General features: G+C 35.7%; 1 protein-coding gene and 1 pseudogene across 1 annotated transcript in view; one reads left to right on the forward strand and one right to left on the reverse strand.

Moving 5' to 3' along the window:
* The window catches only part of LOC150107135 (small ribosomal subunit protein mS39-like), a 369,834-nt gene that overhangs the window by 234,608 nt on the left and 118,214 nt on the right, over nucleotides 1-17,012 (reverse strand). The gene's annotated exons all lie outside the window — the stretch shown is intronic.
* Nucleotides 9,365-16,473, forward strand: LOC150107136 (YEATS domain-containing protein 4-like; annotated as a pseudogene).

A 17,012-nucleotide genomic window follows, 5' to 3' on the forward strand; every position in this document is an offset into this window, starting at 1 on the left:
GCCATCTCATGTAGATCTGGGTTACCTTACTGTATATTCTTCGGCTGTCTTTGCACCTGGCAATGCACTACGCTTTTCTTTTAATTGTTTCCGGCTGTGGCATGCTGTCTATCACTCCGCAGGAAACTTTCTCCAATGGGACATTCTGATAAGGCTTGATTCCGCATAGGCCGTCATATCATGATCAGCTCCGCTTGGAAATCTTCAAGCATTCTCAAGAAAAGAACCCGCCGTCCGTCATCACCATAGTCGATCCACCGCTCTCTCACAACCCCCCCCCCCTGACAAACCTCCTAAAACTCGAATCCAGGAACCGCAAAGGAAAAAGCCCTGTAATATCGCATGCATCGTCCTTTTATTCACCCTTTTCGGGCGCCCTCTATTCAAGGTGGTTTTCACCCACGAACCCCATCGTTCATGTCCCTTGGGTGATCCTACACTCTCCCTAATCTGTTAGGTTACATTATTCCAGGTAGCTGTTTTGATGTCATTTTCTGCGTAGGTATAGCCTCCATCGCTACGCTCAACTCGTACAGATTATACACAATTATTCCGGATTACTACTTATAATTTTTCTCAGAATTTCGTAATGTACTAGACAGCTTAATGGGAATTACAAATAACTCAACAATTCCCTTACACAATTCTTACATTTTGACACAAATTTCTCTGCTTCTCATTTGTTATGCAGGAATAACTCTTACTATATGGCACACATGGACTGCACATTATTACATAACATAAAATAATACTTCATAATTATTTAATTATTAGCTGATGTGCAGATATCTCCTTAATTAGTAGTAAATATCATGTTAAATCCTGAATAAAGAATTTACTTGTAAAGCTCTCCATTCAGGATCTAACACTGTAATGCTCCCCAGAAATCCTCTTCATTGTCTAATATGCAAAACTGTTATCATTCCATGCATTCAGGACACATCCGAAAAGATATCTAGAGTGACTAATAAATATCAGATCTATACCGCATTTAAACCAGATATCAAATATGCAACTCTTATCTGTTCATCTAAGGACAAATGTTTTCCTTTTTCACAGATAGGAACGTATGAAATGCCCTGTACTTGTGACCTGGCTTTATCTGAACAGAAAAGAACTGTTGACATCTGCTGTGGAATCATAAAAAATACATTCAGCACTATTGTTATGGCAAGTCAGGACCAGCAGACCATGCCTTGGATACCCCTTCACACAGGATCAAATAAAAGAAAACAAAAGTGTTATACAGAAGTCATTATAAGTCAGAGAGATTGTTTTTGGAATCAGCAGCAGCTTAAAACCATGTGAAAAATTTTAATTTTAAGATCAAATCAATACTCTCGCTCTCTCTGTCTTTATCCAATAATGGAGTACCAAACTATTATTTTGATGGCTCTTTTGCCTGCTTTTGTTTAGGAGTGCCCCTGTTTTAATGTCATTGGCTTTTTACTCAAGAATTCTTAAAGTAAAAAGCCAATAACATTAAAACAGGGGCACTCCTAAACAAAAGCAGGCAAAATAGCAGTAAAAATAATAGTTTTTAAGAGGAGTAACATGGAAGTTTTCTCAGAAATAATACCTATGGAGTATCAAACTTTTCTTCCTTTTCATCATAAAATATTATTACTAGAATAACTTACATCCTGTACACCCCTTGAGGGTACATGGCAGGAATTTGATGATGATGATGATGATGATGATGATGAATAACTTACATTTAATTTTAATGTCTTTATTTGTAAAATTTTCAGAAGTTTCAAAGTAATTGTCAATACAGTTACAGGGAAACACTAAAAAGAACAATTCAATTGAAATTGAATTTCTTTTTAGTGTTCTTTTTAGCATGTGATATTGTATCACATGTCTGAAAGCATGTGATACAAGGAGAATAGCTTGTAATTGTTATTTATTTTGAATATCTACATCTACATTGAAAATATTAATGCAGATGAAGCTATTCTCCTGAAGCCAGTAGTGCATGTAATATCATGTGCTTTCAATTAAATTATTATTCTTTTTTTAGTGTTTTCCTGTAACTGTATTAACAATGGCTTTGAAACTTAGCCCAAAATTTTTCAAATAAAAACATTAAAAGTAAACATAAGTGATAATACTATTTTATGATGAATTCTTCCTCTTACGTCTCAAGATGTAAGGGAAGAATTCATCATAAAGACGAATTTAGTCTCTTTTGTTGTCCATTACAATTTTTTAAAACTAATCTCACTGTTAACCAAATTGTTGCTGTTGGTGTATTCTGATAAATGGTTTTTATGCTCTAAAGATGTTGGATATAATATCAGTACAATATTAGCAAATAAGTTAAATAAATATTATTTTCTTATTATGCTATGCCATGAATTAATACCATCAAATAAATTGATATAAAATGTGCAACAAATGAGTGTAAATATAACTTTTAATGTTATACTAAATAAACAAATATACATCTTCATTTACATATACTGATTTGGTTGGATAAAGAAACAGAACTTTCCAACAAACAGGATGAGGATTTTAACACCAGTTTTGCAACATGGATATTTGTTAAAATCTTTCAATGTAGATGATTGTTATACTGTGCAAGCCCACCAACTTGTCCTGAAGAGTTCCAAGCTTTAATCTCTAGAGCAGTGGTCCCAGAATCTAACTCTTAACCCATTCATGGTTTTACATGCTACCGGTTACCAACCTTTCATGAATAGAAATGGCAAAAAAACTAATTTATTGTAATTTTCTGCTAATATTTTGCTCTGTAATTAGGGCCTAACACACTAAAACAGTTATGAGGCCTAAAGTGGCTAAAAAAAGTTCCATGTTTATCTCTAGAGCAGATTTCTGGAATAGCTCTCCTGTGGCTCATCCAGTGTACTAATGGACTTATAGCTTTATAGTCTTCTGTGGATAAGTCTCATTTAAAAAATAATAATAACGAACACAACTGCAAACATTTCATTTAATAATTTTTCCAAAAAATGCTTTATCAAGGTTAGGGTAGCAATTGTAACTGTTACTGCATATCTATTTCAGTTTATCTTTTGGTGACACTTTTTTACTTTGTATATAGCTCTTGATGTGCACACTGCTCACATGGTAAAAAAAAAAAAACTTTATAAACTAGCTTATGCTCATAAGTTAACAGAATACATAAAGTACATGGCTGTCACCTTATTTGGCTAACGATTCCAAGCAGAAAGTAAAAAGAGAAATGTTGAGTTACAGGGCTGATCTATGTAGAAAACAGTATCGTTTTGGACAGTTGAAGCAGATCAGGTAGATTGGGTATAAGAAGAAGTGAAGACTAGAAGAGAGACTTAACACCTTTTCATATTCCATGTTTTTTTTTTTTTTTTCCAGTAATTATCATGCCATTTCCTCTTCCACTATAAGGAACTAAAAGAATTTTAGTTCCTTATATATATTTGTAAATTTTTATTTATTTATTACATAGCCTGGAAACCCTGCTCTACAGACCAAACCTGGAACTTTTTTCAAGTCACTTCAGGCTTCCAGTAAGCAGTGCAGTGGTCTCACACCTCCCACACCTGTTGGCTGGAGAGCTGGTACATTAACCAGTCAGACAATCAGGTCAACTGAAGGTCAGCTTACTTTTGTGGAGGTGAGGGGTCCTTGCACAATGCAGACACACACCAGCCTGTGAAAGCACACAACAGACAGACACAGAAGATTATGCTGATAGAATTAATCATACTGCTAAAGCATTCATTTGGTTTCTCTGAAGCAAAGATGGCTGTGATGGGCCATTGAGCCTAACACTTATTGAGGGGAGATGACAACATAATATATTTGGTTCATCATCATCACATGCAAATTCCTGATATGTGCACTCACAAGATACTACAGTAAGCGCCAGCGCCTAGTATTTTTCTTGTGTGTGCGATTAATGTTCGGTGCCTTTCCAAAAAAGTTTTATTTGAATAAAGTGTGAATAAAATGAACAGGAAATGAAAATTGCTTTACAGTATAATGTTACCTACGAATTAGTTCTGCTTATACAATTTTTTTTTTTTACACGGAGCTCAACAATTAATCAAAAGTTGATTTATGATACATCAAAAAATAAAGAACTATTTTAGGTATATTTTCATAAGTTTTAATCAAAAATTATAGTGATATAATCGGGTCCAGGATACAATTTCAGAATTTGTTCGTTTCCGGGAAGATCTGAAGGGGCCCGAACGGAAGACAATGTACATTCATAATTACATGTACCATTCTGTACCATTCGTTGTTCATTCTCTTATCTCATATTTTTTGACATCTTTTAGGTGCCTTTTCTTCTGTGGCACCTGTGTATATTGCACATGCCACCAGCTGGGCCTGACTACAGTAGTGTGAATAAAATTTTCTTCTAAATTAATCTGTTATTTGTTAGATCTTATATTTGGTCTTCTAAGGTACTACTAATTACATTAGCCCATGAAAAGATCAGTCTTTCTCTTCTTTTTCCTGCTACCTTGGTATTATCAAACACTTGTTTTGCTAACCTTTGCTATGCCATTCTGTTTAAGTTACCATATGATCTTAGATTAGCTCTGTCCACATATTCTTACAATGTCACTTTTCTTCTTTCTATCTTCATTTTAATACGAGGCTTTTTAAATGAAGATGAGTTAGCTGGTTTCATATGCATGTGAAAGGTTTTTCATCCTACAATATAGACAAATCTACCAGAAGAGCACATATAATACTGGTCTCGTAGTCTTAGATGCAATAACAATTTAATACTGGTCTCGTAGTCTTAGATGCCATGCCATAATTCCATATAACCTTGTTTGTCTGTTATACGGCAGTCCAATAGTTTTTTTTATGCAGAATGGGTAAAAGGTATGACTTAGTGACTTTGAGTATAGGTATGATTGTTGATGCCAATATCTCACAAATATCTATTCCTCTGGACTTTTCACACACAACAGTGTTTTTGGTGTACCAGCAGTGTTTTAATAACCAGACAACTTCAAACCATTGGCAATCACCTGGATGGGAAAACAGCTCACTGATGCATGAGGTTAGCAAAGAATGGCAAGGATTGTGAACAATAATAGGAGGGCCACAACCAAATCACAGCTCAGTACAACAGTGGTGGTCAGAAAATTATGTTGGAGTGCACGGTTCTTTGCATGCTGTCACAGGTGGAGTACAGGAGCAGACAACTATTCCAGATTCCAGTGCTGTCAACTAAGAACAGGAAGACGTGGCTTCAACAGACATGTGATCACCAACACTGATGACTGGAAAAATGTCACCTGGTCTAGCAAGTCTCAGTTTGTACTGTATCATGTTGATGGCAGAACCAGAATATCATGGCAACAACATGAGGCCATGGACCCTTCCTGCCAAATAGCTATAGCTCAGGTGGGATGGTGTGGAGAATGTTTTCTTCATGTTAGGTCCCCTGATACCAGTTGAATACAGTTGAAAACCATAGATTGATCCTTCTCACAATGCATGAGAATAATATAAAATGTACAAAAAATGGGAATTCTGTGCATACCCCATTATGGAATACTGAGGAGTCTGATGTGATGTTAGTAGCCTCTATAGTCTAGTTGTGAAGATAGTTTATGCACAAACTTGTGCGTGAACCTGTACTGCTCATGGTCTTGCTCATCACCATTTTAATATTCCCTCCATACCTTTTTCTTTATCTCTTGATTAATGATGCTATTTATCCAACTAACTCCTATCTGATTTATCCTCCTGACTCTGGATATACAGTCTGATACCTCTTTCTTCAAATACCCCTTAACTATCTCTGATGCACCACTAACACCTTTCTCCTCCATATTCTTATGTCATGGGAGTGCTCTAAGCTGACTCTTCAGTTTGTTTTAATTGAATGTGATTAACTGAATGGTACATGTGGTTTGTTAAAACAAACCACATATCCACTTCTTAACAGAAAAGTCGGCAAGTCTGGCAAACTCCCAGATCAAGATCACATGATTACTTTCACGAAGTGGAGATAGTGTGGCTATATTGGTTACTGCTAAGTTTTCTAATGCTATGACAAGATCCCGCACTCTCAAACATCATGACTCCTCCATTATGATGTCTCAGTTAATTATCTCTTAACAACTGTATAAATTCCATTTTCTTCTGCCCTGTGACCATAATAATTACTTGACCTGCACTTGTTCTGCTAATTTGCCAATGCATTCCATTTACATTCTCCCTTGCATCCCCTGGCCTACAGCCATAATCAACTAACCTCTAACTTGACCTCTGAGTTGATCGCTAACTCAGAGGTCAAGTCAGAATTGTCTCACAATGAATAGTCTTAAACTGTCCTTGTCCTCCTGATGTACTTTTACCTTTTCTTTTTTTCATTCAATTCTTTTGCTATCATTAACAAAATCATTTTGCCCTGTATCATCCATTGTCAACCAAGTTGAAATAACTCATGCCAAAAACTTATTCTGAATACTTCTGGCATTAGTGTGCACAGACTGGAATATTCCCTTCATCTCCGAACGTCTCTTGTACCCATGTGTTGATCATCCCATTAATGTAAGGAACTTGGCAAGCTGAATTCAGCATCATGTGCCAGGACTCCCACTCATCTCCCCTCCCCTCCAAACAGTCTAGTTTCTCTGATCTGCACTTCTGAAACTCTCACTGAACAATACCATCCACCTCATAACTCCTTCTATCCATCAAACTCACTTCACACATCCACAAACACTGCACCATTTCTGTGCATTGACTTATATACCAAAGTTCTTCACATCAGCTTGCCTCTCACATATCCTGGCAGCACTCAGAAGTTTTACTTTCTTTTTGTTTACTTCTCCCAGCAACTCTTCCATATCTTCTCACATACTACACTTGTCACCTGCTAGATCATACCAGTCAAGATAATCTTCTTTTGACATTCTCTGCATCCTGCAGGCATCATCCTTAATCATGGCCCCAGGAAACCTGATTTCATTACTCTCTCTTCAAACAATCCTCTTATCATATAATATTTGCAATATTTGATCCTTATTCTCCTTTTTTGTTCTTTCATACTCTACTTTCACTTCCCCTCTACTTTTGCTTCTCATCCATGCCTCCTGCTGGGCATTTTTCCAATCATTCTATCTTGTGCTTTGTTCTGTGGAGAACTTCATATGAGCATGCAGCATCTCTCATTATCATTTCTTAAAAAATGTATTCATAATGTAAAGTTTGTTACTGATAGAAAATTCTGTAAGAGCCATTCCTGAGTTGCTGCTTGTACCACACACGTATGGTCCTATTGTGTCTATTTGGTGAGAGAGATGACCCACTCTGGCATTAAAATCGCTCATTACTATAGTAAAGTTTCAATTGTTATTTCTTTTTTTTGTCTAAAAGTGTGCTGCAGTGAGTCATAAAATGCTTCTATCTCTTCATCAGTGTGGGATAAGGTGGGAGCATATATTGGATTATCCTAATTTTAAGTTTGGAGTTTATTTTTAGTGTGATTTCTATTATTCTTTCATCTGTATAATTAAATTCTTCTATAAGGTGCATAATTGTTTTCTTAATTAGAAATCCAACTCCGTATTTGTCCTTTAGTTTTCCCATAATAGTATAAGTAGTCTCCCTTTTTTAGTTTTATTAAATGTTCATCCTGCTTGCATACTGCACTTATGCCTATGATGTCCTATTTAATATGTTTCAGTTCTTGCTGTAAGATGATAAGGTCTTCCTCTTATTTAAATGTTCAACAATTAAATGTTCTTATATAGAGGAAAAGAGGATTGAACCGATTACTATATTTATGAATTCTTTGGGCTATTCCAGTATTGCTTATTATTTGGGAAAGCTTCTCTACTGCATCCTGCTCTGGCCTCCATAAATGGTTTCGATCAGAGTATCATATAGTTGGGGAAATTTAGTCACATCCAGTGTTTGCTCATTTTGGCCATGGGCTTTATGGCCTACCTTTCTTCTTCTTCTTCTTGGCATTGTAGTGGAATGGTTGTGGCCTAATCTCTCATGCTGGCCACTTCCCATGCACAAGACTCCACTGTCACTCCAATGCATCTCCCATGCTGGGAGATGTATTTTATAGCTTTCTGCCAGTTTTTTGCTCAGTATCAACTTCACCATGGCTCATTACGACCCCATGCCTCCATGTGGACTTCACTGAAATACTGGCACTGCCATCTATATCAGTTCCATCAAGGTTTTTGACCATGTTTCCAGCCCACCATGGAAATCCATCCCAGGCTTAACTGTGCTCAACATTCTATGAGATGATCTGAGGTTGCATGTCATATCATGGTATTGGTTGTCTGTATTTCACAAAAGATTCAGTGAATGCACAAGTGTACCAGAAAATTTTAGAAAAAGAATTGCTGCCTAATATCAGAGATCCTTTACCATAATGAAGAACTGTATCTTTCAGGATGACTCTGTCCCTTGTAATAATACAAACTGAGTTTAGTATTTAAAAAAGCTTTAATTTTTGGTGCAGGTTAATAAGTGGCTCAATGAACATTCAATTCAATGACTAACCAGATCTCAACCTCACTGAGAATTTTTGGTACCAAATGGAGACTGAAATACACAAGAGGCCAAAAACACTTCATGGAACTCCAAGAAGCCATTACAAGGGTATGGAACCAAGAATTGACAGTTGCATCCATCAGGAAACTGATTTTGCTCCATCAATGCCAAGCAAAGATAATCCACAAAGTACTAAACAGCAAAAAAGTGAATTTTTAGATTAGAATGTTCGAAAAACTGTGTAGTTGAACTAAATTTTGATACCAGTATTTGTTTTTCCAGTGAAAATATCACTGTCTATTCCAATTATGTCACATTTTGTACTAAAATGAGCCAAACATTAATCAAAAATAAAAATGTTATATTACGTTCTTCATTATTTGTGACAATTATTGTTATTATCCCTTTTCAAATATGCATTCAAATTTAATTACCCAAAAAACATTGTTACAACAGTAATGCAGTTTCTATGAACATGAATGTATATGAGAAATATATGACTTCTGCATTATTTCTACCTTGGTATATTTTCTGGGTCTGACAGGTAAAAACTTTCCATCCTTTTGTGGAAAGTTTTACCTGTCACTTAGTGGAGCCATTGCTGAATTTCCTGTCCTGTTCGGGTGTGACGAGTTTAGCAGTGACCAATAAGATTTACAGTAATCGTGGAGATTATTATTATTATTATTAATACTAACACTGTGAAAGTAACACACGGCAGTTGTTGTTGCTGTGTTTGACAATTGTAGTAAAGCCAAGAATCTGTAAAAAATTATAATGGGTTCAATCACGATTGTGCTGAACAGGATAATTTTCCTTTTGGAGTCAAATGCATCTATCTCATAATGGCAGTACTGAAATCCAAATGGCAGAATTTGTACCAGATTCAGGTGGTAGAGTAAAGGGGTCATGATTATTAAACCGATAGTCTATGTTGCCTGATACTTTGGAAAAAAGGGAGAAGAAGGTAATGCTCATCAGTGGACAGTTTATGTTAAACCATATAGAAATTAAGACATGTCAATTGGGGTGGTTAAGGGTCAAAGCTGTATAACTGAGAGGAGACCTCCACATAGCCTTTAAAGGAATGCAGAGACCAGACCAGGGCTTCTAAATGTTCGATTGGACCTAATGTCCAATCCTCACCTTCTCGTGGTGCACCCTGTTGGGTATCTACTTTGATACTGAACGAACGAGGATGGGCTGGCAATTTGGGATTTAGCCGACCAAATTGTATTCTTATTGGTTAAACCAAAATGAAAAACGATGGTACAACATGACAAAATTTCATGCCGGCTGGGGCGTTGCCCGGTTAAACAAGGCCCCCGTTGTTTTCGCCAGGGAACCAGGGCGAACAGCAAAAAGTCAGCTACTGGAACAAATCTGAAAACACACCCCAACTCAACATCACCAGAGTTAACACTTTCGTTGCCAAGCTGAAAATTGAAATTTCGTGTGGTGGCCAATTTTTTTTTATTATTTTATTTAGTTAGCGACGTCCACGCGATAACGCGTGATCGGCCGTCTGGTGAGAACTCTCATCACGCGATATCGCATGACTGGCAATGAACATGTTAAAGATCAGTACTATCAACATAAGAAGCCTGAATGGCAAAGAAATGGAGCCAGCTGAGGAATTAGATAAGTACCAGATCGACATAATAGGGGTGACTGAAACAAAAAAGACAAAAACTGGTGAGATCTTTCTGAGCAATAAATACAAAATGTTATTACTTAAATTAAGGGGATATTAAATCTCACATAGTTTTAAAACCGAATAAGAAACTCAAAGATTGGAATCAGAGAGTTTCTTGCCGAATATAGTAAACTATAAAGTATCGGCGACACTAGCGTTAGCCAATGCAAGTGATCCTAGTATGTAGTACAATACCGGGCAACTCGTTGCAAAGGTGAGGGAAGTTCAAATTGCTATTCTTAGGTATTTTCCATAATGTAAAAACACATTTCCTAGGAAATGTATGCTGTTATTACATTATGGAGGGAGGTCACTACCCAGACCGGTTTCAGCCTTTTTTGAGGCTTCATCAGTGAGTAGCTAGACCTAATACCAAAGTGTATAGTGAAAAGAACTTATGTACTCTGCTAACGAGTTTTCCAAACAGGTGCAACCATTAAGTTACTTAAGTATAAAAAGCTAATAAGCTTCATTTCGGCAATGAAAACATTACTTAAATTAAGGGGATATTAAATCCCACATAGTTTTAAAACTGAATAAGAAACTCAAAGATCAGAATCAGAGAGTTTCTTGCCAAATATAGTAAACTATAAAGTATCGGCGACACTAGCGTTAGCCAATGCAAGTAATCCTAGTACGTAGTACAATACTGGGCAACGCTAGTATCGCCGATACTTTATAGTTTACTATATTCGGCAAGAAACTCTCTGATTCCGATCTTTGAGTTTCTTATTCTGTTTTAAAACTATGTGGGATTTAATATCCTCTTAATTTAAGTAATGTTTTCATTGCCAAAATGAAGCTTATTAGCTCTTTATACTTAAGTAACTTAATGGTTGCACCTGTTTGGAAAACTCGTTCGCAGAGTACATAAGTTCTTTTCGCTATACACTTTGGTATTAGGTCTAGCTACTCACTGATGAAGCCTCAAAAAAGGCTGAAACCGGTCTGGGTAGTGACCTTCCTCCATAATGTAATAACAGCATACATTTCCTAGGAAATGTGTTTTTACATTATGGAAAATACCGAAGAATAGCGATTTGAACTTCCCTCGCCTTTGCAACGAGTTGCCCGGTATTGTACTACGTACTAGGATCACTTACATTGGCTAACGCTAGTGTCGCCGATACTTTATAGTTTACTATATTCGGCAAGAAACTCTCTGATTCCGATCTTTGAGTTTCTTATTCGGTTTTAAAACTATGTGGGATTTAATATCCCCTTAATTTAAGTAATGTTTTCATTGCCGAAATGAAGCTTATTAGCTCTTTATACTTAAAGAGCTTTATACTGTCATTGCCTGAATATAACAAAATGTTATATTCAGGCAATGACAATCAAGGAAAAGAAGGAGTAGCTATAGTATTCAACACAAAATACAACGCTAATCTTCTTGAATGGCAGTCAGTCTCAAATAGAGTAATGTGGGCAAATATGAGAATGGGGAACTGGACAATGAGACTTATTTGTGCCTATGGTCCCACAGAAGGTTCTACTGTCGTGACGACTCTTTTCTGTCGTGTTCTAAATCTATCTAGTTTCAAGTCACTTTTATGAATAATACAACTAATTACGAAATGATCACCGATCCAAAAGTAGGGAAATTTATATTTATACTGCGCCACCCTATTCTTAGATTAGTCTATATAAATAGTAGAATCAGTTCTAAATTGAGTTAGCAGTCATCTCATTAGGCCGAATCATCTATTATCATTTTTACTTGGGGTTCCCGCACGATTCGAATATTTATGAACGGTGCAATAATAAGGAATTCAGGCAAACACAATATTTAGATCAACAAAATAAAACATTTAATATATGATATGGTTAACAAATACAAGAACTCTATTTTAAAATGGAACTATACAATTAACTTAACACATCTTCTTAGGTCACTGATGCTGATTCAATGTTCTAACTTTCATATACTATTCACAGTCTCAAAAACACAAATCTTCTTATCTCAAGTTAATATAACAATTTCACATTTTATTCAGTCTTCACAAATCTATCAGCTCAATGTTTATATTCACAGCAGGCAACAAACTACGTAAGCTATATTCCAAGCAAATATATTCCCGGACCTTGAGCATCGGAGATATATTACAGTTAATGCTAGAATAGAGAAACTTATACAACTACTCTTACCAGACAAATTCTTCAATACATCAAATTATTGAGAGAGCACTTATGAATTAACTTAATTAACATTAGCGGAACACACATAATAAATATTCTCCATAGTTTAAACTGTATTACTGTAAGTCGCACTTCACTATTCCAAACAACAGTAATTAGGTACTAATATCTTTTCCTGTTCACTTTTCTCCAAGTAATCAATATAACCTTTTCCTAGGGCAACATAGAATTTAATCGTAATCCAAATTAACTGGAACTAATCAGAATTTTCGCATTGACTGTCCAGTTTCCTTTTATCTGATTATGGCATCAACCTTTCTTCATAACAACAGCAGATTTCGCTTATAACATTAAACTTTATGTTTCACTACTTATAGGTTCACTTCCGAACACTATACTCATAAATTTCTGCCCTGAGGATTTTATAATCTTGGTTCCGCAAAACTCTCTCCTCACTCCTTAATAATAATTCTTCTCCCTTCCTTGTCTTCTCTATGACCTTCCTTCTCTTTCTGCTTTCTCTCTCTATCTATCTATGACCTTCACTCCCACCTTACGTTCGAACGCCACGCTCTACTCCACTCGTGGTTGTTTACGTGTGCGTCTCCATGACAACAGACTAAACATAAACATTTCGCTAATGTAATGTATGCTCTCTTACTACTAGATGACTGATTACATAACATTAAATATTTGACAAATAAGAACAACAGAATATTTAAGCTACTTCTTCAACTTTTGATTACGTATACAGTTAAATATAAAAATACACTTTACGTTACATCATATATATTTAGTTATACAAAATTCTAAACATATTATTATTTTATAAGTTAATAGCAGGTCAGATTTTGAGTAAATATTTAATTAGTAATTCTTAATTGAAGAATAATAAACAATTTTATATAAACCATGATTAATATTTAATAAGCAATGTTAAATGTGAATGAAAAATAATAAATTACATAACATAGCTTCATTCACAATTTAACACTACTAAGGTAGAAGTGGAGGAATTTTTTGACGCTTTAGAAAAAGCAACTGACACAATAAAAAAGGAAAAGTTGGTCCTTGTTGGGGATCTAAATAGCAGAGTAGGAAATGATTGTCAGACATACAAAAATATTTTGGGAAAATTTGGAGAAAAGAGCAAAGCTAATAATAATGGCAAATATCTGTTGGATTTACCTAGGACATGGACTGATTATTACTAACACCATGTTCAAACATAAAAATGTGCATAAATTCACATGGAGAGAGAGAAGAGGCAAGGAATAAGAAAAGTCTCATGGACTATGTTATTGTTGATAGTGATGTTTTCTCCCTGGTGCAGGACACCAGAGTACAGAGGATTTGAAATTGGAAGTGATCACTATTTAGTCTTGAGCAGGATAAAATTGAATTTCATATTGAAAAGAATAACATGTAAGAAAGTTTTAAAGCGAATAAAAGTTGAGCAGCTCTCATATGTGAACTGTAGACTAAAATATACAAAGATTATTGAAGAAAAAATGAAAGAGTTTGAGAACAGAGACCAAACCTTGGAGATTCAGTGGCAAACCTTGAAGAAAACCCTGATTGATTCAGCCAGAGAAGCATGTGGTGAGGTTGTCTGCAAGGATAGAAAAATCAGAACTCCATATTGGACACAGGAAGTAAAAGAGGCAGTGAAGGAAAAGAAGAAAGCATATCAAAAGTTCCTGGCAAATAAGTCAGCTTGTGCTCTTAGAGAATACAGAGACAAATGTAAGAAAGCTAAACAGTGTGTAAAACTAGCTAAACAAAAGTCATGGGAAGACTTTGGCAAGAACATAGAAAATAAATATCAAGAAGGTGGCAAAATATTCTGGAGGTTGTTGAAGAAGCTTAGGAATGGAGTAAAGAGTGCTGTAAAAGGAGTTAGAGATGATAAAGGTGACATGAAAATGGGAGAAAAAGATATCCTTGAAGTATGGAGTAATTACTTTGAAAAACTGCTACATGAAACAAACAGTGATGACAGCACAGTGGTAAAAAACACTGACCAGGCATGCAGTCAGGAATACATATCCATACTTAAAGTACAAAAAGCCATCAAAGGCTTGAAATGTGGAAAGGCAGCAGGAGTAGATGATATTCAACCAGAAATGCTGAAGTATGGTGGTATAAAAGTGTTACAGTCGCTGCACTGCTTAGTTCAGAAAGCCGGGACAGAGAGACGAATTCCTGACGATTGGAGTAGAGCTCTCATAGTACATATATATAAAAAGGGAAATAAAACTGAATGTGAGAATTACAGAGGTATTTCCCTACTGAGTGTTCCTGGCAAGATCTATGCAAATATACTTGAGAAACAGTTGAGAAGAATTGTGGAAGAAAAGCTGGGTGAAGAACAAGCTGGATTTAGGCCAAATAGAGGCTGTCAGGATCAGACTTTCACTTTACGACAAATAGTTGAGAAATCATGGAAATATAACAAAGATCTGTATTTAAGTTTTGTCGATCTGGAAAAGGCATATGACAAGGTGCCAAGAGAGAAGCTATTCAATACGCTACAGTTATATGGTATCAATGGGGCATTATATCAAGCAATACTTAGTCTTTATTTGAGTTGTGAGTCAGCAGTTAGAATTGAAGGAAGTACAGGAAGATGGTTTAATGTTAAATCTGGTGTGAGACAAGGATGTACATTATCCCCTCTGTTATTCATTATCTATATGGATCACATTATGAAGGAAAGTGGTATTAAACATGATATCAAAATTGGAGATGTTAATGTCAGCTCTTTGCTTTATGCAGACAATGTTATACTTCTAAATAAATCTGCTACAAGTCTGCAAGATTTCCTGACTAAATTGAATAGCTGTTGTAATAGATATGGTATGAAGGTCAGCAATAAAAAGACAAAGACAATGAAAATAGGCAGAATCATTGAAAATGTCAACTGTGTTGTGAATGGAGAACCTGTGGAACAAGTAAAACATTTCAGCTACTTAGGCACGATTTTTAGTGAAGATGGTAAATTAAATATAGAAATAGACAATAGAATCAACAAAGCTGGTATGTTTTGTTTCTACATATTTCTGGAATATGAGAGAAATTAGTGGGAACACTAAATTAGCTGTATACAAGACAGTGTTCAAACCTGTTTTAACTTATGGATCTGAGAGCTGGGTCAGAAATAAAACTTGACCAAAGACTAGAGACCACAGATATAAGAGTCATGAGAAAGATTATAGACCTGAACAGATGGCGTCAATGGCAATATCATATTAAAAATGAGGAGATTAGGAAAGAACTTGACATTGTCAGCATCCAGGAATGCTTTAGCAGATCTAATCTCAGGTGGTATGGTCACTTAAACAGAATGGGCGACGAAAGATTAGCAAAACAAGTGTTCTCTGCCAGGTTTGCAGCAAAACGACCCAGAGGAAGACCAAGATATAGGTGGATTGATACGGTACAAAGTGCCTTAGACGATAGAAATATAAGATCTGATAATGTTGGAGTCTTGACAAGTAACAGACTAATTTGGAGGAAAATTGTGGATAGGAAGTTATTAATGATGTAATTTTTTTTTTTCATGTAGTACTATCATATCCTGTTCCCCTTTGAGAGTACACGGCAGGAATTTGATGATGATGATGACATGTCAATTTATGTGAAGAAAGTCCATTTTAAGCTGCATGAAAGTTATGCAAATTAGAATCGAGTTGTGACCAAACCCACCATATGAAGTAACAGAAAATGGATGGAGCAAATTTGAAATTGTCATCAAAGTCTATTTCCATGATATTAATGAAAGACCTGTTACAATATATCATATTTTGAAACTGTTTCAAAGTGAAACAAATATTATGCAAGTAAATCTGGCTTCTGAATTTTATGATGTACTGATTTTTCAGGACCCTTCAGCCATGATGCAGCAGCTCTTGACAAGCTCAAGTCAGTTGACTTTAGGCCCATATAAACACAAAACATATTTTGAAGAAAAGAAAGAGAAAACACTGCACTGCATTTTATCAGCCAAATATAAAATCCAGCTTGAGATAACAGACCTTAAGGAGCGATTGAAGACTGCTAGAGAAACAATTGCAAAATTTCCTGAAGAAATACTGAAACTTGAAGATGAACAAGATAAGAGTGTTGCTTCGACATAATAAATAAACTGTAAATACCAGAAATGCTACTGGGAGCATTAATGTATAGCTGTCACATTAGTCTAATGTGATTTGAATGACTTTCTAATAGTGTATGAAGTTGGCATATCAGCAAACTGATATATCATTGAAATAATTAGTTAGTCTGACTTTGATAATATGAAAGCTCAGCTCAGTGCTGCAAAAAAGAATGTATTTTAGATATCAATGCATTTGTATATTTTGATATGATGGTGATATGTCTTTTCTTAAATAAAAAAAAAGTTCGAAAAAAAAATTAAGAGAGACCTCCAGTCAGAGACTCATCGAGGGAGGCCACATACTACACACAAACCAGCTATCATACTTATTCTTGAATTCAATCACACTGCTGACACTCACAACATCCAAAGGCAATCCATTCCAATCATGCATCACCCTCTGAGAGAAAAATCTAGCCCTCACACCCTTCTTGGTGGCTTCCAAGGATGCTCTCTTGTCCTTTCCCCACCCTCCATAAATTGAAATCATGTATGACCCCTTTCAGAAGTAAGTCTCAA

Source organism: Typopeltis vanoorti, chromosome 4 (assembly GCF_054136105.1).
Source record: "Typopeltis vanoorti isolate ZY-2024b chromosome 4, IOZ_Tvanoo_1.0, whole genome shotgun sequence".
Taxonomy (NCBI): Eukaryota; Metazoa; Arthropoda; class Arachnida; order Uropygi; family Thelyphonidae; genus Typopeltis; species Typopeltis vanoorti.